The sequence below is a fragment of the Microtus ochrogaster genome (genome assembly GCF_000317375.1).
Source record: "Microtus ochrogaster isolate Prairie Vole_2 chromosome 14 unlocalized genomic scaffold, MicOch1.0 chr14_random_1, whole genome shotgun sequence".
In the NCBI taxonomy this organism is placed as follows: domain Eukaryota; kingdom Metazoa; phylum Chordata; class Mammalia; order Rodentia; family Cricetidae; genus Microtus; species Microtus ochrogaster.
Genome location: NW_004949096.1, coordinates 13089646 through 13115071, shown reverse-complemented (window position 1 = coordinate 13115071; position 25426 = coordinate 13089646). Strand labels below are relative to the sequence as shown.

The following is a 25426-nucleotide window of genomic DNA, read 5'->3' as shown; positions in this document are numbered from 1 at the left end:
GTCAAGATCATGACAGAGAAACCCACGGACACAGATATCCTGAGTTTGTGAGAGCTCATGGACTCTGGGCCAACAGTAAGGGAGTCTGCATAAGGCCAATCTAGGCTTTCTGCTTGGGTGTGACAACTGTGTACCTTGGTCTGTTTATAAGGCTCCTAGCAATGAGACCAGGACCTGTCTCTGGCATTTTACTGGCTTTTGCAAACCATTTCTTTCTGTTGGATTACCTACCCGCCCCAGCCTTTTTATAGGGGGAAAAGCTCAATCTTACCTCAACCTGCTGTGTCATGATTTGTTCAAATCCATGGGAGGCCTGCCCCTTTCAGAATGGAGAGATAGGAGAAGTGAATGGGGAGGAGTTGCATGGGATTGTGAGAGTGAGGATGAAGGAGAGGAGGGGAAGAAACTGTAGTCAGTACATAAAACAAATGGGAGGGGATAAAAACAAGTTCGAAATGTAGCTGGGTGGGATCTTACCCTCAGGTCACCACTCCCTTTATTTTGTTTCTTAATCTGTTCATCTCCTTAAACAAAGGACTTAGTTCCATTTCACTTTTTGGTGTTCCTTTTTCTTCTTAAATTCTACATTTTGTAATTGATCATGCTCAGCTTGCTCCTTTTCATTTCATGTCTTCATTAGAGTTACTGCTAATAACCACTCAACAGAGTCTATATTACTTTGTTTTGAGATTTCCCTTGCCAAGGATTAATTAGTCCAAAACTCTTCAGTTTTGCCTCAGGCAGACTATTCGGACTAAGGAAAGCAGCAGCAATGTGCTTCACCAAAATATCACAAGAATGATCTCGAGGCCAAATATTATTATTCTCTACTTCTTGAGCAAAACCATCACATTTCCTCAAAACACATTCAGCACCAATGCCATTCATGCTCGCGCTAATATGACCCATTAAGCAGGATTTAAAGTGTTCAACTGTTCTTAGAATCCACAGTCCCAAGGTCCATATTCCTTCAAACAAATGCCTGACCAGGCCTGTCACTGTAATTTGCCACTCCTGGTACCAAGTTCTGTATTAGGGTTTTTATTACTCTGAAGAGACACAATGACCACAGAAATTCTTATAGGAAAAACATTTAATTAGGGTGACTTGCTTTCAGTTTCAGATCTTCAGTCCATTATCATCATGGTGGGGAGCACGACAGCACGAAGGTAGAGTAGCTGAGTAGCTGAGAAATTGACTGCGATCTACTAATAGTGCTACTCCCTTTGAGAGCCATTTTCTTCCAAACCATCACACACATTTTCTTCCATAGCCTTTTGGTCAAAATGCAGATATTATAGAAAGCCCTACTTCAGTTATATGTCGAGAAGAACATCCTGGGATGGACTTCATTGCAACAATGATTACCAGGTATATACTAGGATCTGAGTGTCATTTTGGGCAGTTGAAGAAACAGTAGGGATAGGAAGAAACAGGGGAGTAGAAGGAGAGAAAAGAAAAAGAAAAGGAAGTGGCAAAAGAAAGGAGCAGGAGACAGAAAGAGAAAAAGAGGTATTAGGTCCAGACCTACCTAGATTCTCTCAAGTCATTCTAGTACAGAGTAAAGATAAATTTCTTCTTTTTTTATATGTGTTTATGTGTGTTTTGTTTTTTAAGTTGCTTTTTCATTTTAAATACCAACTTCAGTTCCCCTTCCTTCTTCTTTTATGGCATCCCCCCATCCACAACTCAAAGTGGGTCAGGCCTCCCTTTGGGAGTCAACAAAGTCTGGCATGTCAAGTTGAGGCAGTATCAAGCCCCTCCTCATACATCAAAGTTGAGCAAGGTATCCCACTATAGTGAATAAATCCATAAAGGCAATTCATGAACCTGGGATAAGTCCTAGTTCCTCTGCCAGGAGCCTGCCAAACAAATCAAGCCACATAAGTGTCACCCACATTCAGCAGGCCTAGTTTGGACTCATGCAGGTTTCCCAACTAATAGTCTAGAGCTCCCACCACCTCAGATCAGTTGTCTCTGTGGAGTTCCCCATCAAGATCTTGTCATCCCCCCACACAGACCCCTGCCTTGCTCACATGATATCTCCTCACTCTCTTCAACTGAAGTCCAGGAGGAGCTCAGGCCAGTGCTTGCCTGCAGGTGACAACATTTGCTTCCATCAGATACTCAAAAGAAGCTTAATCATACCACAAGGCCATTTGCTCGTGTATGTTCATAGCAGCATTATTTGTAATAATCAGAACCTGAAAACAACCTAGGTGTCCCTCAACTGAATAATGGATAAAGAAAATGTGATCCATTTACACAATGGAGTATTACTCAGCGTTGAAAAACAGTGACACCATTAAATTTTTAGGCAAATGTATGGAACTAGCAAAAATCATTCTGAGTGAGGTAACTAAGATCCAGGAACACAAAACCAGAATGTAGTCACTTATAAATGGACATTAGACACAAAAACAAAGAAAACCAGGATATAATCCAGAACCCCAGAGAAGCTAGGTAATAGGAGGACCCTAAAAGGGACTTGCATGGAGAACTCCAGGAAGGAGAAAGTTGAGATCTCTTGGGTAAACTGAGAGGGGGAATAGAAAGGAGGGATGCGAGACGGGAACATGAGGCCTGGAGGGAGGGAGGAAGAGAGAGAGCAATGGAAGAGATAATTTGATAGAGGGAGCCATTTGGGGGTTAGGGAGAAATCTGACACTAGTGAAATTCCAAGGAATCCACAAAGATGACCCCTGCTAAGATTCCTAACAATAGTGGAGAGGGTGCCTGAACTGGTCTTCCCTATAGTCACATTAGTTACCACCCTAATTGTTATCTCGATAAATTCCATAGTGGCAAATTTGTTTTGAGGAAATGCTATTGTATCTCCTCACCTAAAACAATATCTGGCATATAAAATTCTAGCATATGTGTGTGTGCATATGTGTTATATCTATATGTGTATGTATATATATATATATACACAAATATGTTATATGTATGTAGATATAGATAGATAGATAGATAGATAGATAGATAGATAGATAGATAGATAGATAGATAGATAGATAGATAGATAGAACATACTATTATATATTTGGATATGTTACGTTTACCATGGTGCATGAATGTATGTATCTGTGTGTATCTTTGTGTGTATGTACATGTGTCTGAAAATAAATATAAAAGCCCCATAATCATTTGAGTCATAATTAAATGAGTCAAGCAATGGTCTATACTCAAAACAAAATAGTTACAGAATGGCTATATGTAATTAGTGCCTCTAATATTGACTATATATAGATGAGATCAGGGGAGCATTAAGATGAACAACATTCTAAAGTTCTTAAGGTTGGGGAGAAACAGAAAAGATTTCAATCACATGTCTCATGTACTTTATAGCGTCACATAGTGCCATGATAGCCATATATTGCAAAGTAACGGTGCCATTTAGACAGTTAGAAGGTAAGTCAGCCCCCACTAACTATACAACTGCCTCCTGGTAAAATGCATCCTTCCTACAGGTGTCTGATCACACACAAAACAGTATCATACAAAGACAATGGAAATAAATCTCTTCAGCAAACACTCAATTGTTGTCTATCCTACAATCATGTTGACTACAATTATATAATGTATCGCTTTTGTGTATGTTTTCATCCTACAGTTCAGTAAATATAATTAAGGTCCATTTAATGTCATATTAAAGTTTTTGATTTTTATGTTCTGTTGTTTGAGCTAGCACATTCAGAATGATGCTTGCAGTGCACTTTAATAAGCATTTGCACCTCTGCTTCTACATCCTAATAAAATAGGACTTATCTGTAGGGCTTATAGACTGAGGAAGAAATGCTAAGACTAAATTCTATCTCAGACATCTATTTGCGTTATGCACCTCAAATGTCATCCATGAAACCCGCCTTCTTCTCAGTATATTAAAAATGTGTGAGAATGACACTTACAGTCGGACTCACAGAGCACAAGTCACATACTGACCAGTGCCTGCTTTCTTTGTTAATAATTTCCCCACACAACACAGCAACAAATGTAACTATGACATAGGACAGTTTGCAAAACTTTTCAGCTTAGAAAGACCCTGAATGTTTAATTTGCATTTTTGTGTTTGATTTTTCGAGACAGGGTTTCTCTCTGGAGCCCAGCTATCCTGGAACTTGCTCAAACAGATATCTGCCTGCCTCTTCTTCCCAAGTGCTGGGATTAAAGGTGTTCATCATCACTGCCCTTGAGTTGTCTTTTTTTTAAATAAAATGCAACATATATTTTTGTAATTGGAAAAATGCAGATTTGCGTTGTTAGATTTAAATTATAACTAATACTTCATATTCCCACTCAAAATAAAAATAAAGAAAACAGATATATATTATCTGAAGTTTCATGAATCACTCAGATTCTAGCTAACTTAATAGCTGAAGATCATTAGTTCCCAATGACTCAATTACTACCATCCACTAAGGGTTCTTCTTTTATTTCTTTTGCTTTTTTTTTTGCCTGGTTTACATGTGAAGTTGACCTAGAATTTCTCTAATGCTGAACAAACGGGCATTTTGTCATTAAACTGAACCCCTAGTCATCCATCCTGTCTATCTGCCTGTCTGTTTCTGAAAAGCTTGATAGGGATTTGGAAACTAAAACTACCTTGGTCTACAAAATATATATCTATAATATCGATATTTTGGAACATTTTATATCTAAAAAGAAATCCAATTATTTCAAAGTAGAGAAAATAGAAACAAAGAATACAATACATTCAGAAATCAACCATTAAGATTATGTTGTTTTGTGAATACAGAGTATTGAGAAAGAAATGAAGGGAGGGAAGACAGATGTGAGGAACTCTTAGGAGGAAAACAGTGGGGTAGAGCCTTCCAGTTATCATAACTCACTCTTCTCCCATTCGCTAATGATGCCATGCATTTATCTGATACTTAAGGATTCTGTTTGATTCATTACTCATTAATACACTTATGATTACTTCCTATACAGTACAAAATAATTGTGAGTACACCCCTAATGATAGCTTAATAGCCATTCATCCTTGATAGTGTGTTACCATGGCATATAAATAGTCCTTAGAAAGTTATACAATTCCCTACCTTGTTTTCCTGAATTGAAAACTCCTGTCCTCAACATTAATAGTACAGAGAGTGTGCTTTCTTTCTCAGTGTACCTTGAAACCATTATCAAAAGTTTCACAAAATTTCTCTAGCTATATCCTTGGCAACAAGCAAATGTTGCTATAGCCACGGCCTTAACTTTGAGAAACTACATAATAATGAGAACTAAAGATCTTTAGAAGTATGATTGGTGCCTCTAAGTGTAAGGGGGAACAGGGTCTTCAGTGCTCCTGCCCACATTAAAACCGGGAGGTTTTAGCATAAATAGCATGCTAAACCCTTTCACCCTAATCGCCAAAGCCCAAACAATTTCATAAGCTAAAAAAGTTTTTCTTAGTTTATTTTCTAATTATATATTCTCATGTTTAGAAATGCATATGTAATTAAATATCATGTTTGGAAATATAATGGTCACTCATTAAAGTAAATTTATTTATAAGGTAAAACTAAATGAGTAACCCTTTATTGTGACTTTATTGTGGCTTTATTGTGACAATGTCTATAAGCAGCTTTTTTATTTTTACTTTTTTAACTTTATTTTTTATTTTTATTTTTTTCTTTTGTTTTTGTTTTTGCCTTTTTTTTTTGTTTGTTTTTTTGAGACATGGTTCCACTGTAGTTTTAGAGCCTGTCCTGGAACTAGCTCTTGTAGCCCAGGCTGGCCTCAAACTCACAGAGATCCACCTGCCTCTGCCTCCCTAGTGCTGGGATTAAAGACATACGCCACTACCGCCCTGCTGTTTTTACTTTTTTAAATGAAGGATAATTTTGGCAATCTTTGTTTCTTTGCATCTATTTTCTTTAATACTTGTTTTTCTAAATTTTTGAGATATAATTATATCATTTTCCTTTTCCATTTCCTCTCTCCAAAGAGAGAAATTTTCCTTGCTCTCTTTCAAATTTATGGCATTTTTCATTGTTTATGTTTTTACGTACACACATTACTAAATTCATAAGTAAAACTTTCTCAGTCTTTTATTATACTATTACTTGTATGTATATGTTTTCAGTTCTGATCATTTAGTGTTAGATAACCAGTATGTTTTTTCTTAGGAAGACTATTTCTCCGGCTCTCAGGAGTTTTTAACTGTCTATAGCTCTTTGTATGGAATTGAGGCCTCTTGGGTTTTCTCATCCACTTTGGCATGTTTACTGTAATTGGCCTTATTCAGCTCATTTGTAGACAGTTGTGTTGGTGACACTTAATTGGTATAGCCTGTGACATTCCTAAGAGACACAATCTCACACTAAACTCTATTTTTTTAAAGATTCATCACTCCTTATACATTTGGTTCCCCTTTGAAATTAATATGGGTCATCAGACCACTTATTTTATCATCCAGTAATCCATAGATGATTAATGTTAAATCATAAGTGTCATAAATAATCATGTGTGGTAAATGTCATTCTCACTTTCTATTGAACTAAAAGTTATTTTTAAATGGGGATGATATTATATTAATAAATTACACCTCTTGGTATATGTGCAAAGTCATTTGCAAAGGCAATTATATCATAAGGGCATTGATATAATAAACTCTTTGACCTGTTGATAGATTTGGTATCTGAATATATTATTCAGACTTAAAGGAACTATGTTATGTGAAGCCAGGTTAGAGAGAATGTGATTTCTAAGAGCATTTTCTTATATGTATATTTTTCTGTGGTCTTTTCTCTGACAGCATCATCCTGTTTCGTGTCACTATGCCCCAAGTCCTTCTGACCATATGATGAAGTAAAATCTCTCAAACTAAGCAAAATAATTATTTTCTCCCCTAAAATGTTTCTGGGAGTACATGATCAATGAGATAAACTTCATACCTCAGTTAAAAACTCACTGAGAGAAAGCAAGATCCCTTCATTTGCTCTTAGTTTGAACATATAAGATTTGTTCATATCATGCCCACGGGATGATGCCTAGTCTCATCAGTAAGTTCATGTTTTCTCTATCTAATGAACCCACATCAATACTAATCTCCTCCCAAAATAACCTCACAAATACTTTTTGAAATAGTTTTCACAATTCTAGGGTTACCCCTTAATTGAGATGACAGGTAAAATGAGACATCATTTGATTTCAAACTCTACTGTATAACCAGTTACAGTTCATATATATCTATATCACGCTGTATCTCTCTCTCTCTCTCTCTCTCTCTCTCTCTCTCTCTCTCTATATATATATATATATATATATATATATATATATATACACACACACATTTCTTTTCCATTAAGTCTAATCAAGAAGCCATAATTTATTGGCTCCTGAGACACTGTACTAAGTTAGAAAGTATTTATCAAGTGTCTGTAAAGCCTATATTTAAATCTCTCAGTTATAATAAACACTCTACGTTTAAGTGCAGTCTGTTCTATCCTTGGATAGTTTTGAGCACTAGAAATGTTTTTGTGAGTTCCTATAATTGCATTTCCTGTCATTGCTTTCTTTGGTGCTTATTCTATGCCTTAAAGCACATAAAAGAATTTTAATTACCCTTGATTCTTGTCCAGGACCACAAATCTGTTCTCTCTAAATCCGACACCTCGGATCTTTGCAGTGTGGTGGGTGAGACATGGCTGCAGTGCACAGTCCTGCCAAGTTTTGCTCTTCTCAACCCGGTTGCCTTAGCCATATGCACTGGTATTTCAGTTGTATGTCTTTTTGCTTTTAGTCACAACGTGTTGGGCTCTGTTCTCCCGTGACATCACTGCATGACTAGTTTGTCCAAGTAAAACAAGGTTTAATTAAATCTTAATGTTGTGCCCACTCTTTACAGAGCTAACTGTTGTTTTCTCTTCCCCATGCCATTACAGAATACATAATTAGAGTAAAGAGAGCACAGAGTCAGCCCCGGGTACAAAGAGTATCATTTTGTCACTCACTCACATTCTCCCACTGAGCACACTTTTGGGCTCATGAATATGTCTCACTCCAACATATCCTGGACAAGTAGCTTGCTTTTGTGGGAGTGTTTTTTTCTCTTTTTAAGATATGACAGCAACATCATGAAGATTAAGACTAAAACATGAAATGCTTAAGATTAAGCAAGAGAATCTGAGTTCAATCTCGAGAAGTCACTGAAAAGAAAATAGCCCAGTGAGGAAGCTTGCACATTATAATCCCACTGATTGGAAAGCAGAGATGTCCTGATCAATGGGACTTGCTTGAGAGCCACTCTTGTCAAATCAGTGAACTCCAGGCTGACTGAGAGACTGTCTCAAAAATTAAAATGAAGTGTCAATGAAAGAGATTTCTGGTCTCTGTATGTGCAAAAACCACAGATGTACATGCATCCATACCCACAATGACATACAAAAGGGAAAATATGAAATGGGAAAACTCTATTTAGTCTACGAGGTTTGTGGACTTTCTACTGAAAAGTGTTATCCAGTTGCTTCTTCCATATCAACAAATTGTCCAAATGTAAATCTTTGCTCGTCTGTGTAAATAACCTATAAAATATTCACTATTTAAACTCACATAATTTCTCCTTTACTTTTGGTTATTATTCTGTTGCAAAACAAACCAACTATTAACAACAAAAGTATAGAATTATACCTCACAAGTAACCCAGAAGTAACTAATTTTCCAATATGGTCATGAATAATGAAAAACTATTCTGTGCTTCACTTTTGAAATAATTAGTCCATAAAAGCTATTCAAAGTATTACCTACTGTTTCCTTAGAGAAATACAATATAATTTATGAAACCATCGGTTGCCATATACATGCAGTTTGTTAACAAACCCAGTGATCTCCAACAACTGAAGACAAATGTAAAAGATGGTAATTTGCAATGTATGGGATTAGAACCTTAGCTCAATAAACAGGCAACAAAGAATGCTGTCTTCTGCTTTCTTAATTTTTACTTTAGATGTAAATATTGAATGTTGTGTTATTTTCAGATGTGCTGAGAAGACTGTCGGTATACCAGTCTCCTGATTTTTCTGACATGTAAGAATTGTTGAGAGTGACTATATAGACCCGACTCCACCTTAGTTTAAAAAAAAAAAGTCTAGATGTGGGAAGGACAGAGGACAGCAAGGAAAGAAATATCTTGATTGAGGAAGTCATTATGGGGTTAGCAAGAAACCTGGCACTAGGGAAATTCCTAGGAATTCACAAGATTGACCCTAGCTAAGACCCTAAGCAATAGAGGAGAGGGTGCATTAACTGGCCTTGCCCTGTAGTCAGGTTGATGAATATCTTAAATGTCACCAAAAAAATCTTCATCCAGCAACTGATGGGAGAAGATGCAGAAGTCCACAGCAAAGCACTTGGCTGAGCTCCCAAAGACTAGTTAAATAGAGAAAGGAGCAATAATATGAGCAAAGGGATCAAGACTATGGTGGGTAAATGCACGGAAATAGCTGATCCAAGCTAGTAGGAGCTCACTGACTCCAAACTAGCAGTGGGGGAACCCGCATAAGACCAATCTCTGCCTTCTGAGTGTGGGTGGTAGTTGAGTGGCTTTGGCAGTTTGTGGAGCCACTGGCAATGGGACCAGAATTTATCCCTAGAGCATGAATTGTGTTTTTGGAGCCCATTCCACATGGAAGAATATCTTGCTCAGCCTAGATTTAGAGGGAAGAACCTTGGTTCTACCTCAGAGTGATCTGCCAGATTTTGTTGACTTCCTGTGGGAGGCCTTATGCTCTTTGAGGAATGGGATGGAAAGAAGGTGGGGGAATCTGGAAGAGGGGATGAATGCGAATTGGGATTGGTATGTAAAATTTAAAAAAATACGGCATTAGAGATGAAAAAAATTAGATTTCTCATAAGGGTTTCGTCTTTCTTTTTGATCATGCTATCATAGTATCTAGTACTCTTTTTGAACAATTTTACATGTCACTTGTACTATTGAAATACATTATATTTACACACAGTAAAATATATCAATATTGTCAGTACATACATTATTTAGCTTATAGTCATCATTTTAAATTACAGGTTCATTGAAAAGATGGTATATTATTCTCTCAGACTGTTTCTACTCAGTTGTAAGATCTGCTTTCTCTTATTTGACTAATGCTTAATTTGTGTTTAAAGTAGCACCCACTGTGACATCTTTAGTCATAAACTCTTTCATATTATTCTGATTGTGTGTGAGAGAATATACAATAGAGAATGAGTTCCTGGAAGAAAGGTGTGTGAAAATTTAAAGAAGTCTGCAGAGCTGAGTAGTGTCTCCAGAAATAGCCAATTAATAACTTTAATTAAGAAGTTATGTTCTATGGCCCTAACAAATTTCCATTCCTGGCAATTATCTATGGAAAAATGTTTTTCAGGCAAGGTGGCCACAATGGTTAGGCACATTTCACATCCTTTGTTGTAAAGAACTAATTCTTTCACCCGTAATGTCACGATGGTACTCTCACTAGCTTGAAAATCCTCTGGGAACAGAAATACGTGAATACTGGAGGCTATGACAAGACTAGAAAGTGAGTCAACAGAACACGTTCCAAGTTGGCAAGGACAGAACCCAAGCATCCAAAGTTCCTAAATCAAGTTAAGCTTCTAATTAGTCTAAATGTTAATGTAAACTCAAAATATGTCACATTGATTTAGAACTGTTTTGTATGAATATTGCATAACTGAGCTAGAATCGAAATGGACATCCTTTCACAGCAAGTTCTTTCAATCAAGTGAAAACTTCACCTTTTTCCTCTTTCCCTCTTGTTGCCTTTTGTGTTTTGTTTTGTCTTAAATAATCATTGGTTTCATTTAAAAGGAATATAACAATATGGTTCCTAACACAAAACCTTCACAATAACAACACAAGTGGATATGCCATTGTGAACAGGGAAAAATCTTATAAGACTTGGCCCTTTGTGAAGATCATAAGGCAATTATTGCCTGCTGAGAGAGGAGATAGGAGCCCCTAATAATTTATCCTGTTGAAAGTCATCAGTCTTAAACACATGTAATAGATGAACAAGAACAAATGGACTCATGTGGGTGAGTGTGCATATATGTATGTGTATGAACTTAACAACAAGTAAAGAAGTCATAAATTTGAGAGGAAATGGAGGAGAATAAGAAGAGCTGTTGGGAAAAAGGAAGGAGTGACAATGATGTCAACCTAGTACTCATGCATGAAATGCTCACAGACAAAAAAGATGTCAGAGTCTCTGCAAATAAGAACAGTAACTTCGGACAGTTCTAAGGATGACATCACTTTCTTAACCTATTCTCTGAGAGCACTGAATACTACATTTCAGTGATATGGAGAGACGAGAGTTTTCCTTATTTCCTGGAGAGAAAAAAATAAAGATGTTAAGATTGATTTCTTGATCAGATTTATATTGAGGTCTTTAATCCATTTGGACTTGAGTTTTGCGCATGGCGACAGATATGGATCCATTTTCATTCTTCTGCAGGTTGACATCATGTTATGCCAGCACCATTTGTTGAAGATGTTTTCTTTTTTCCATTGCATCTCTTTTGCTTCTTTGTCAAAAATCAGGTGTTCATAGGTATGTGAATTAATATCCAGGTCTTCAATTTGATTCCATTGGTCAACGTCTCTATTTTTTATGCCAATACCAAGCTGTTTTCATTACTGTAGCTCTGTAATAGAGCTTGATGTCAGGGATGGTAATGCCTCTGGCAGTTTCTTTGCTGTACAGGATTGTTTTGGCTATCCTGGGTTTCTTGTTTTTCCATATGAAGTTGATTATCATTCTTTCAAGGCCTGTGAAGATTTTGTTGGGAGTTTGATGGGGATTGCACTGAATCTATAGATTGTCTTTGGTATGATTGTCATTTTTATTATGTTGATCCTTCCTATCCAAGAGCAGGGTGATAGCTTATGCTGGAGAGGTTGTGGAGCAAGGGGAACATTCATCCATTGCTGGTGGAAATACAAACTTGTGCAACCACTTTGGAAATCAGTGTGGAGGTATCTCAGAAAACTGGGAATCAACCTACGTCAAGATCCAGCAATTCCGCTCTTGGGAATATACCAAAAAGATGCCCAATCGTACTACAAAAGGATTTGTTCAACTATGTTTATAACTGCATTATTTGTAATAGCCAGAACCTGGAAACAACCTAGATGCCCCTCAACTGAAGAATGGATAAAGAAAGTGTGGCACATATACACATTAGAGTATTACTCAGCAGGAAAAAGTAATGACATCTTGAATTTTGCATGAAAATGGATGGAATTATAAACATTATCCTGAGTGAGGTAACTCAGACCAAAAAAAAAAAATTAATATGGTGTGTACTCACCCATAAGTGGATACTAGTCATAAACAAAGGGCAACGAGCCTATAGTTCATGATCCTAGAGAAACTAAGTAATAAGGTGAACCCAAAGAAAAACATATATAGACCCACCTGGAAATTAGAATCAGACAAAAAATTGGTAGCAGGGGAGAAGGAGGTAGAAGGAAGGGAGAAGGGGGGGGTTAAGGAGAACTTGAGGGAATGGGATATTCGAGATGAAGGAAGGACAGATATGAGAGCAAAGAAAGAGATACCTTAATTGAAAGAGCCATTATGGAGTAAGCAAGAAACCTGGCTCTAGAAAAATGCCCAAGAACCCACAGGGATGACCCCAGCTAATACCCTAAGCAATAAAGGAGGAAGTGTCTGAACTGATCTTACCCTGTAGTCAGACAGATGATTATCTTAAATATCACCATAGAACCTTCATCCAACAATAGATGTGAACAGAGGCAATGACCCACACTGGAGCACTGGACTGAGCTACCAAGATCCAGTTGAAGAGTGGAAGGAGCGAGAATACGAGCAAGGAATTCAAGACCATAAGGGGGTCATCCACTGAGACAGTTTACGTGAGCTCACCAACTCCAACTGGACTGGGAGTGAATGAGCATGGGTACAACCAAGCTCCTCCTTGACATCTGGGGTAGACTGAGGGGTCACTGATAGTGACAATGGGATGCGTCTCTACTGCATATACTGGCTTCATGGGATCCTATTCTCTTTGGATGCTCAACCTAGATGTAGTAGGGAGGGCCTTGGACTTTCCACAGGGCAGGGTGCATGGCACTCCCTTAGGGTTGGAGGGGTGAGGGGGAGAGTCTGTGGAGGGAGAGAGAGGGGACTAGGAGGAGGGGAGGGAGTGAGAATTTGTATTGGTATATTTTTTAAGAAATAATAAAAAAGAAAGAAAGAGGCTAAAAAAAATTAAAAAAAAGAAAGAAAAAGATTGATTACTTGAGTGTTTTTGATTGTTAGGAACTAAAAATTAATTTCCTTTTGTTGGGTTATGTTTGTACATGTATATTATATATGTATATATAAAACATAACATACATATATGTATATATATGCACACACATACATAAATGTCATTGATGGACAATGAAATTTGCAAAAGACATTTTATTACATTTGGTCAACATAAAATAAATTGTAATGATGATGATGGTGACAACAATAATGTAAACATTTGTTCACTTTTTCAATACACTAAGTCACTCAATGAACTTTATAAAATTTTTATAGTTCAATCCCTAAAGCAGCTGCAGAGGGGAACAGGACTCTTTTTGTAACATAAGTTAAGATACAGAAGTAAAAATATTCTAAAAACTTCTCCAAGTTCTGAAGCAACCATTGTTGAACCCAGTGAAATACAAGTGGGGCCAAATTGATGACATTAGAATGTGTATCAGCAAGTGTGGCCCAGGTGGAAACACAAAACATGAGAATTTCAGGATGCAATAAAATATGATGCAGGAAGGCATGTGGCTGTGCAATCAATCACATCTGTCAGCTCTGATGTTGTGTTGCAAATGTATCCATAGGCTCCCTTTGTCTGTTTTTCTTTCCACTTTGTTCAATTGTGGGTTTCTCTAGTGGTGTTCTCCTGCTGAAAGATAGAAGCGACTTTGATGAGTGGTCAAGTCTATGCTTAATTGCAGTAAAAGGATTATTATCTATAGTATCGTGATAAGTTACATTGCTTTACGAAGGTATAGCTGGTTGGTTCTCCTCTAAAATCCATGGCTTAGCAGCAATTTTGAACAATGTTCTTCCTGCTAAAAATAGAGAGCCTTTGAATTCAATGAGATTTGTATCCTCTTTCCAAGGTGTTTGGCTAATTATTGTAGAGATAAAATTGAATTCAGTCATGTTTACTTCAATGTTTGGTTACTTTCCTTGTTTTTATGTCAGACAGATAAATGACAACTGTAGTGCAGTATTCTGACAGTTTTTTTTACTTACTTATGTATTTGCATATGCAATAGTACTGGGAATCGAATCTGAGCCTTCATGTGTGAGCCAAGCACTCTACCACCAAACTACATTCTCATCACTGATTTTCTAGTATTTTTAGGTCTGTTCAGCTATTACAGCTAAAGCAAATTGGTAATTAGGGCAAAAGTCGAGAGAAAAGAGAATAAAGTCTCTCCTATTTTTGTATAATTGTTATTTACGCAAGTTTTGTCAATAACATCCATATGACGTATTTCCAACAAAAAACTCACTGAAATTCACAAAGAAGTGAAAAATTAATAACTGCAGAAATGAGAAAGAGGAGCAAAAATGCACAAATAAATACATGTTACAGGATAGATAATTATGTGGAGCCATACACAGAGTTGCCTTATTTTACCCATATGTATATTTTGTAGTCACACTAAAAAAACCATGGCTATTCTGTCATTTCCAATTACAAAATTCTACTGAGAATATGTAATAAGGCATATCTAACCTAAATTTGTCCTCATGCATATATTATGATTTAAAAGTATGATCTTTGTATTGTCTCCCTACAGGTGTGAAGATATATCATAATAGGGATCCAGACCATGTACTTACTTCCTTGGCTTATCTCAGGAAGATTAGAGCCTGCTAGACACACTTTAAGGTAAGTTCCAATCACATCTCATCCCTCTTCTTAAGAATAAAATAAGGTTGAATAATTTGAAAGAACACACAGAGAATTGGTAAGAATTTGTAACAAAAACAGACTTTCTAACATTTATCACCAACCTCAAGTAAACTTACTTACCTGGTTCCTAAAGTTTAGGGCTATTGCAGGATCCTATACCATAGCAGCTTTGAAAACCTACTGTAGGGTACTAGAACCCCATGTATCTCCCTGTGATCAAACGACTGTAAAGGTCAAGATAAAGAGAATGAATTAAAAAATTACTGACAAAATCCTACCCCAGCGATCAACAAGTCTAAGGTGAATTTATGTTGACCAAGAGAAGAGAGAAGGAAGGAAGGAAGGAAGGAAGGAAGGAAGGAAGGAAGGAAGGAAGGAAGGCAAAGCTCAGTAGTATCACCTCCTCATGGGACAAAAGTAATAATTACTTTTCTCAAGAGAGTTACTTCCACAAGGTAAAATTTAAAATAAGGATTAAATATTACTCTTTGTCATTAATGAAGATTGAAAGAGACCTGGCTCAGAGTGGAAGGGCTCTTTCAGGATTCCATCATAGCTTTCATGACTACTATATTAAGAGAACCTCTTGAATTATAGACAAAGCAAGACACTGACATGCCTCTCCTTTAGAAAGCAAGCCACATCTTTGCCCAGATTTTACCTAGCCTCCTCATAAATGTGATGCTGTTTCAGTATTACGGAAAGCTCTCTCTGTTACAGTGCAGATGAAGGTTGCACAGTATGCCACAAACATTTGTGATCTTAACCATATTTTAAAAGTCAAAAATCCATTAGAAGAATATTTTTTAATTTTGTAATATGCTATTATATTATTATTCAAACAATTTGTGGAGGAAATAGTTTCTATAAAGGTTAAGCAACCATACCAGTTTCAATGGGAATTTGAAGACCTAGCTTAATGAGTCATTCATGAGCTTGGATTTTGTTTGTAAGCAAAAATGAATCCAAGACAAAGTATGTATTAAAAATAGAGAAAATGAGTAATAACCTTGAAAGAAAACAAAATAACAGCATGTATTTAGGACTGTAGACCAATAAGAAGAGCTAGAAGATGGTCCAGGACTCACTGAACACTTACCTGACACTGATTCTTGGAAAACGGTTCTTAGCCGTCCTAATGCTATGGCCCTTTAATACAGTTCCTCATGTTATAGTGATGCCCAACCATAAAATTATTTCCTTGCTACTTCATAACTTTAGTCTTGTTATTGTTATGAACTGTAATATAAATATCTGATACACATGATATCTGATGTCCAAACACCAAGGGTCACAGACCCACAGGTTGAGAACCACTGCTCAAGTAGGAAAAGGACTTATTTATTTTATATTTGTGTTTCTTTATCTAATGCTTAAAGTTATTCAAGAAAAAATTTTAACTTTTGGTCAATTGATTGAGTTAAATTTTAGTTTATAGTCTTTGGAGAGCTAAAATATCAGAAGACAAAAAACTAGACCACTTGGCATTTCATTATAGAAGGGTAAATACATAATTTACTGCTCCACTATATATATATATATATATATATATATATATATATATATATATATATCATGAGTACTAACTAATCATAAGAAACAGATAAGCCTACTTTTAAGATGTGGGATCTGTCTTTAATATCATTTTTTTCACAGTGTAGCATGCACAGTTATTACATGCAAACAGGTGTATAAAGTATGTATTTAACATATTATATACAAATTGTTTGCCGAAAGTGTGCTTATAGGACCTTTAAAAAGTTGATTACTTGCAAAGTTTTCCTGTGTATACTTTTAAATGGCTCCTAAACTGATCAAAACTTTATATTTGACAGTCAAAACATATAAATCTGAAAATGATGCATATACTTATAATTATACCTGTAAACATCCTATCCCATTTGTCACTATTCTATAAAGATGTGGACACTCGTGTCTGAGGCTTCCACTCTTTCATAGAATAGAAACTCTGACATTTAAAGTAGAAACCTGCTTTCTCATCCCCAGGCAATTCAAGTATAAAGTGTAAATAATTTCTATTTAAAAATGCTTTGCCACATTTAACAACAACACCAACAAAAAGCATAATTTTGTAGTCATGTTCCTTATTTACTGTTCTATTGCTGTGAAGAGACACATGACAAACACAGGTTATAAAACAAAGCATCAGTTAGAGGCTTGCTTACAGTTTCAGAAGGTTAGTTCCTGATCACATGATGAAAAGTATAGTGGAAGGCAGCCAAGCATGTTGCTGGAGCGTGAGCTTACATCTTTTCTATTCACAGTGGACAAGAAGAATAAGATAAGGCCAGGCATGGGGCTTTGAAACTTTGAAACCTCAAGGTCCATTCCTAGAGCTGTACCTCCTCCAACATGGCCACATCTTCTAACCCTCCCTAAACAATACACCAAATGGGAACCCAACATTCAAATATGAGCTTATGGGGGTCACTACAAACTACCACATGCCACTTCTGTCCCTTATATACTTGCAGACCTATCACCAAATGCATTCAGTACAACATCAAAAGTCCACATATTCCTTCAAAGTCACAAGGCTTTGTAAAAGTCTAAAATCCATAGTCTCTTCTGAGACTCAAGGCAATCTCGTAAATATTGTAAGGAAAGTAAAACCAAATTATATACTTCCATTGTACAATGGGACAGAATATACATTACTATTCCAGAAGGGAAGAAAGGGGTTCAGTAAGGAAATGCTGGACCAATTAAAATTGAAACCCATCAGGGCAAACTCCAAATCCTACATCTCCGTGTCTAATGTTGAGTGGATCTTCATGTCTCCTATTGCTTTCAGCTTTGTTGGTTGCTGCACATTGCTCTCTTGTAGGCTGGTTCAAGATCCTGTCTGCAGCACTTCATGGCAGGAATCCATGGCTCTGGGACCTCCTACTTAGGGTCTCACACATAATCTAGGTTGTACCTCACAGTTAAATGAAACTTTCTCAGGTCCTCCCTACAGAAACTCCCCTGAGACATGTCTGGCCTCAGCAGATTTACTCAACCTCGATGACAGATTCCACAACCCTTTTACACCTGTAACTTATTGATAAACCAGAGTTATCTAACTCTGCTGAGTTCTGCTGCTGCCTAGGGCCAGAACCTGGCCCACTTCAAGGCATATATTCACGTAAACTTTGAATTGTTAATTGTTTCCTTTGTAGAATAAGATTTAATTTTCACCAGAAGCTGACGTTGATGGGGTCTTGCCCTGACGGTGCCACTTCCTTTATTCCATTTCTCCTTAAACCTTTGCTTAAACTTCTCATCTCTTCAAGCACAAAACTTGGCTCCAATATTAAATTTCTTGGTCCTCTTTTTCTCCTCAAACTGTATATTTTGTAAGGCTTTTTGCTATGCTTGCTCTCTTTCCTTGTAGATCTGCATGAAAATGATCACTAACAGCTGTGCAACAAAGTCAATTCTAGGCTGTCTTGGAATCTCTCCTGCAAACCTTAGTCCAGAACTCTCGAACTTAGCCTCATACAAAAATTTTGGACAGGGGAAGAAGGCAGTCACATTGTTTAGCAAAAAATATCACAAAAAATAGTCTCTAGGCCAGCTGTTAATATTCTTTCTATGTAAAACCTCTTCATTTGGGTCTCCATAGTCCACATCATTCCTAGAATTACTCTCTTCCAAGTATCTGCTAAAATGGCTCTAAATCCCCAATGACAGCACTCAACCTGTTTTCTAACTTGAAGCCCCAAAGTCTTCTGTAATCAAGAGCACAGAAAAATCAGCAAATTATACCACTCCATAGACAGAAAGAAAGGTTTTCTAAGATTCAAATGTCCAAGGTCATCTCTCAAGGGAGCAAAGAGAAGGCAAAATAAATGGCAGAAAAGAAAGCAGATTCTGTATCATCAGGGTGAGGTCATTGAACAAATAAAGGCTCTTAAGACTGAGCTGGAACTGGGTGCCCTTTCCCAAGGTTTTGTCTTTTGGGGGCAGAATAACAGTGGTTTCTGGTAATCAGAAACCTACCTTAGCGTATCTGCTTTTCTGGCAAACTGAAACCTATTTTAAGATCCACTTTTTTTTTTAAACATAGAACTACCTTTTGGTTTCTGTCAATTCAACCAAAGTTTAGGTTTAGGGCATTGTCACTATTTTGGGGACTGCTGCTTTGAAGCTAACATCTTTCTTATTTCTCCAAAAAACACTTGGTACCAATATCTGCCTTAATTTCTATTCTGTTACTGTGAACACAGCAACACAAAAGAAAAAAATTAATTGGGGTCTTGCTTAATGCTCCAGAGTCTAGTCCACTATCATCATGACAGGAAGCATGCTGATAGGCAGGCAGGTTTGGCACTGGAGAAGTACCTTAGAGCTTACATATAATCTGCAAGTTTCAGGCAGAGAAAAAGCAAGAATTGGCCTGGCATGGACTGTTGAAACAATCCCCCCTCAATTACACATCTTCAACAAGGCAACATCTCCTAATCCTTACTAAACAATCCATCAATTGGTAACCAAACATTCAAATATATGAGTCTGTGTGGACCAGATTCATTTAAACAAGCACGGCATGTTAACAATTGGAAAAATCTTGCTTGGACTAAAGAAAGCATATAATCAGAAAAATAAATATGGATTTTGAGAAGATGATGCTAAGGAAAAACATGTAAAGTGGACCAAAGACAATTTGGTGTCTACATACGTGATACAGAACTGTTCCTGTGTCAGGATTTAAGGACCAAGATGAGAAAATTTTTGCAGCATCTGCTATTGTTCCAAGAACAATGTGGGGAAAATGGGACACATGTGTCATTTTTCTTTCAGTTATATATTTTTGATCCAAGGTTCTGCCCACAATGTCTAGATAACTGGACACAGTTGAATCATGGAAAAATATAGCACATCCAGTAAAAAATCTCTCAGCCCCAGTAGGGAAAGTCATATTGTTGAAAGAAATATGAGAAATAGTAAGAAAGTACAGAAGAACTAAGATTTCCCTGGGGAGCCTAACAATCAATCATAAGCAAGCATGTGAAGAGAAGTAAAGGTATTCTCCTCTGAAAGATACAAACATTATTCTACATGTAGGACTGTGATCTTAAGATCCAAGTGTTTCTCCAAAGGATGTGAAGCAGATGTGTTGTAATTGTTAAAATTTAGTAACCATACCCACCATTTAATTGTATTAATGGCTAATTATTGATGTATATACTCATCAATAATTCAAAATGAATGTGTTTTCACTTTAACCCTTGTAGTTTGAGAGTCTTTTGTTTGTATGTTTTTATATATGGTTATATGAATCAATGTGCGTGCACGCACATGTATGTGCATGTATGTGGAAGCTAGAGGTCCACATAGTTTGCCTTCCTCAATCACATGTTATTTTCATTTTTACAACCTTGATCTAATGATTGAGAGAGACTGGAGTCTAAAGATCCATTTTGTTTTTATTCATGGATGATAGGAAATGAGCTTAGGTATACTAGCGGTTAACAAAATGCCTTCTCTCCAGTTCTTATTTGGTAGCCATTACACTATCGTTCCTTCGGCACACTATAAAATAAAATATAACTTAATGCCTAGAAATGTAAAACATTACTTAACTTATTCCTGGTAAATCTATCTACCAGTTTTACTGGTAGTTCAAAGGTAATCAATTTCTAAACACCAATAAATCACAACAGAATGAAATCACATAATGAGGGGAACATCTAACTTTTAATTTGCTTTAAGATATATATATATTTCTCATCAAATTAAAAAATATTTAGTGAATTAATTACAAAATTAATTATTTTTTCTATAGGAATGTGTAAATATTTACATAAATTTTCAAGAATCTTTTGAAAATCTTATTAAAATCCAAAGGATATTAATAAAATATAGCCACTTAGTTGACCAAGGGCCATAGCTCTTCGTTGTCTGCTTTCCACAACATAAACCTTCAGTTTGTTATGCATTTGGATTTCTGTCTGGTAGGAATAGGGCCTCTCAACACTGACATTTATTCTTCTTCCTAATAGAAGGACTGAGGATTACTGTGTTCTGAAATGCTATTAAGTGGACAGAGCAACAGATTGAAACTTGTTATGTTCCAAATAGCCATGTCAGGCTCCTAGTTCCCATACATAATGCCGACATGTACAAGGGTAAATTGCAGTGCCTGTTAACTTTATGATTGACACTTTTATTCAGACATAAATAGAATTCTACTTACTTTTGTGAGCATATCTATATATCAGATTCCCCAGTGTTTAAAATGGAATAGGTGGGTGCAAGTAAAACATTAATATGATCAAAGCCAGAAATTCACATTATCACATTCATGTGAATTTTTATTTTTTGATAAAAATGTATAGCTTCTTTTCCTGGTCTGAGTGGTCTCTGAAATATGACTGTACTGGTAGGGTTATTAGAACTGATTTATAGAGTTCTTGGTAATAGGACAAACATGCCCACACTAAGACTCGGACGCTAGTTAACAAATCTTTTACCATATCTCATAAGGCACTACTGAGGGACTTTTCCAGTTTTGTGGGGCTTCTCCTCTTTTCTTTTTAAAGCAAACACTGAATTCAAATACCCAACAATGGTGAGAGTGTGGAGAAAGAACACTTCCATAAACTAAGGTTGAGAGAATAATTGTCATAATCCTTCTGGAGACAATATGTGTGTGTGTGCCTATGACCTAATATTTCCTGCTGAAAGATGTATCTTAAAGATACCAATACCATACCAAAGGACTATGGCGGACCACATACCTAAACATGTGCAAGGGCCCAGATAACATTCACAGGAAAAAATGAGTGTGAACACACAAGTGAAGATGGATATGTATGTAAATAGAAAACCATTGGACTGCATTGTAAGTAGTTGCAATATAGTCTAAAAATCAATCTAGAAATAAGAAACATTTTATCCTGGTATATGGACATAACAAAACATTAAAATATTATTCATAATTTGTCCACTACTCTGAATGTATAGATATTGAATTGCATTGAAATTAATGTTCATTTCAGAATCCTGATTTAAAAATAATACATGTAATAGCAACAGTTTATATATTTTTATAAATTATAGATAATATGAATATGTAAGTATAGGATATACATAATAATTGTTTCAAGTCTTTCTTTTATGCTATCTACTGTAAAAGTAGAGATTAAATAGAATTATAGGTACAAAAATGAGAAAAATAAATAACAAGACAAGAAAAACATCTCAAATGATTTATCATGAATTCTCATATTATAACAAAGAGACAAACCCATTATCCTCTATGTAAATATTTATTTGTATGTGTCTTTGTGTGTGAGGCTATGTATATAAGTGTGGGAATAAGAATATATGTGTGTGTGTGTGTGTGTGTGTGTGTGTGTGTGTGTGTGTGTGTTTTCATGTGCATGTTACAGAACATGTGTGGAAATCCAAACACAATTTTTTTTCTTTTTTTTTTATTGAGAAAAAAATTTCCGCCTCCTCCCAGCCTCCCACTCCTCCCGCCCTCCCCCCACTCCTCTCCCCCTCCCTCTCAAGTCTGAAGAGCAGTCAGGGATCCCGCCCTGTGGAAAGTCCAAAGTCCTCCCCCCTCCATCCTGGTCTAGGAAGGTGAACATCCAAACTGGCTAGGCCCCCACAAAGCCAGAACAAGAAGTAGGATCAAAACCCAGTGCCATTGTCCTTGGCTTCTCAGCAACCCTCATTGTCCGCCATATTCAGAGAGTCCGGTTTTATCCCATGCTTTTTCCATCACAGTCCAGCTGGCCTTGGTGAGCTCCCAATAGATCAGCCCCACTGTCTCCGTGGGTGGGTGCACCCCTCTTGGTCCTGACTTCCTTGCTCATGTTCTCCCTCCTTCTGCTCCTCATTGGGACATTGAAAGCTCAGTCCAGCGCTCCAGTGTGGGTCTCTGTCTCTATCTCCATCCATCACCAGATGAAGGTTCTATGGTGATATGCAAGATACTCATCAGTATGGCTATAGGATAGGGTCATTTCAGGTTCCCTATCCTCAGCTGCCCAAGGAACTATCTGATCCTAAAGAAGCTAAATAAGAAGGTGAACCCAAAGAAAAACATATAGTTATCCTACTGGGTAGGGGAAGTAGACAAGATTGCCAGGCAAAAAATCGGGATCTTAAGGGTGGGGTGGGAGGGGGGTAAGGGGAGAAGGGGAGAAAAAAGTGAGAAGGGTTGGATGGGGAGAACTTGGGGCAACGGGATGATTGGGATACAGGAAGGTTGGATAGGGAGCAGGGAAGCACATATCTTAATTGAGGGAGCCATCTTAGGGTTGGGAAGAGACTTGGACCTAGAGGGACTTCCAGGTGCCCAAGGCGAGGTCCCCAGTTAGTTCCAAAGATAATTTTTAAAGGTAAATTTTCTCTTCTGACTGTGTGGTTTCAGGAACTCAACTGATAACATTGGACTAGGCAAAGGCCCTTAAACACTGAGATATCTTGTTGGCTCCTACTTCTTTTTAAAATTATTCCTGTTCTTTGAAATTTTCATTCATTTATTTATCTTTATCATATGCATTCCACACTCCTTGATCTATCCACACACTACCACTAAATGCTCAGTCATGTCTCCCTCTCAACTACATGTTTTCCACTATTAACTTATTTACTTATACATTGAACCCATTTATGATTGCCCATATATATGTGGGTTACCCAGTGGACCTTGGGGAGCTCTTAAGAAAAATTGATTCTCTCTCTCAGTAGCCACCAATTGTCTGTAAATTTCAATATATCATTTTTTACCACTGAGTAGTATTCCATTGTGCAAATGTACCACATTTTCCTTACCTGTTCTTCAGTATAGGGGCATTTAGGTAGTGCTACTATGAACATAGCTGAACACATGTCCTTGTGATATGATTGAGCACCATTTGGGTCTATACCCAAAAATGGTATAGCTAGGTTTTGAGGTAAGCTGTTTCCTAATTTTGTGAGAAATTGCCATACTGTTATCCAAAGGGTCTGTAACAGTTTGCACTCCCATCCGCAATGCAAGAGTGTTTCCTTTACTTCATATCTTCTCCTAGGTGTAACGTAAAATCTCAGAGTTGTTTCTGATTTGCATTTCTCTGATGACTAAGGATGTTGAACATTTCCTTTAGTGTGTTTCAGCCATTTTAGATTCCTCTGTTCAGAGTTCTTTGTTTAGGTCTGTACTCCATTTTTTATTGGTTTCTTTGTTTTTTTTTTTTTCTGATGGAAAATTTCTTGAGTTCTTTGTATATTTTGGAGATCAGTCCTGTGTCAGATGTGGAGTTGGTGAAAATCTTTTCCCATTCTGTGGGTTGCCATTTTGTCTTGTTGACTGTGTCCTTTGCTTTATAGAAGCTTCTCAGTATCGTGAGGTCCCATATATTAACTGTTTCTCTCAATGTCTGTGCTACTGGGGTAATATTTAGGAAGTGGTCTCCTGTGCCAATGTATTCAAGTGTACTTCCCACGTTCTCTTTAATGAGGTTTAGTGCAGTGGGTTTTATGTTGAGGTCTTTGATCCATTTGGAATTGAGTTTTGTGCATGGTGATAGTTATGGGTCTATTTTCATTCTTCTACATGTTGATATCAAGTTATACCTGTACCATTTGTTGAATATGTTTTCTTTTTTATTTTATATTTTTTGCTTCTTTGTCAAAAATTAGGTGTTTGTAGGTGTGAGGGTTGATATCCAGGCCTTCGATTCAGCTCTTTGGTGCCACTGGTCCTCCTGTCTGTTTTTATGCCAATACCAGGCTTTTTTTTTTTTACTTGTTTTTTTTTTATTGAAAATTTCCACCCACTCCTCTCCTCCCAATTCCCTTCTCTCCCCCCTCCCCCTCCCCCTCCCTCTCCAGTCCAAGAAGCAGTCAGGGCTCCCTACCCTATGGGAAGTCCAAGGTCCTCCCCGCTCCCCCCCCAGGTCCAGGAAGGTGAACATCCAAACTAACTAGGCTCCCACAAAGCCCATCCATGCAGTAGAATCAAACCCAGCATCATTGCCCTTGACTTCTCAGTCAGCCTCCACCATCAGCCACATTCAGAGAGTCTGGTTTGATCACATGCTCCATCAGTTCCAGTCCAACTGGCCTTGGTGATCTCCCATTACATCAGTTCCACGGTCTCAGTGGGTGGACACACCCCTCGTGGTCCTGACTTCCTTGCTCATGTTCTCCCTCCTTCTGCTCCTTATTTGTACCTTGGGATCTCAGTCCAGTGCTCCAATGTGAATTCCAGGCCTTTTTTTTTTTTAGCACTGTAGCTCTGTAGTAGGTTTTGAAGTCAGGTATTTGCTGATGATATGATAGTTTACATAAGTTACCTCAAAAATTCTACCAAGGAACTCCTAAAACTTATAAACATCTTATACTGTAGCAAGATGCACGAGTAACAAAAAAAAGAAACAAAAAACAAACAAACAACAAAACAGATCAGCCCCACTGTCTCAGTGGGTGGGTGCACCCTCATGGTCTTGACTTGCTTGCTCATCTTCTC

General features: G+C 37.1%; 1 protein-coding gene across 2 annotated transcripts in view; it reads left to right on the top strand.

Annotated features, from left to right (window-relative positions):
* Positions 1-14836: 14836 nt before the first annotated feature.
* Positions 14837-25426, top strand: part of Lrrc4c (leucine rich repeat containing 4C) — a 219217-nt gene continuing 208627 nt past the window's right edge. For both annotated transcript variants that reach the window (XM_026787661.1, XM_026787662.1), the window contains exon 1: positions 14837-14928. The gene's annotated coding sequence lies outside the window, so the exon portion shown is untranslated. The remainder of the gene's footprint in view (positions 14929-25426) is intronic.